Here is a 489-nt window from a genome sequence, read left to right as displayed (position 1 = left end):
GAAAATACACGTTGAAGAAGCAGAAGTCATGCTTGATTATGAAAAAAAGTCTTGTCATCCTTGCGTACCGTACAAACATCGAAGGTCTCATCGAGCTTAATACTGAAGCATCGTCCGTCTTCCAGGTGAGGCCTATCACACAGACCCCGGTCCTTGCCATAGTAGTCGCACTCAGGGATCCTATCATCGTCGGACATTTCCTATGTTCATAATTCAAAGATTAAATATCAATCGAGGGCAATTGCCAGGAAACTCAACACATAGGTCATTATGCAGCACAGCTTGACTTTCGGTCCATCGAGTCTTCCTTGCTACACTCTATCTCACATGGTGTATATGGTGGGCACTCCCTCTCTGATATTGTGAGTGCATTTCACCTTAATGTCTAGCACACGTGAACGAAGAAGAAGCCACCCCCACGATAACAATCAGGATTCTTCCTCTCTGATATTTCGACAGTATATGGTGGATACTCCCTCTCTGATATTT

This window comes from Triticum aestivum, unplaced genomic scaffold (assembly GCF_018294505.1).
Source record: "Triticum aestivum cultivar Chinese Spring unplaced genomic scaffold, IWGSC CS RefSeq v2.1 scaffold78105, whole genome shotgun sequence".
Lineage (NCBI taxonomy): Eukaryota > Viridiplantae > Streptophyta > Magnoliopsida > Poales > Poaceae > Triticum > Triticum aestivum.
Note: the sequence above shows the minus strand (reverse complement) of the source record.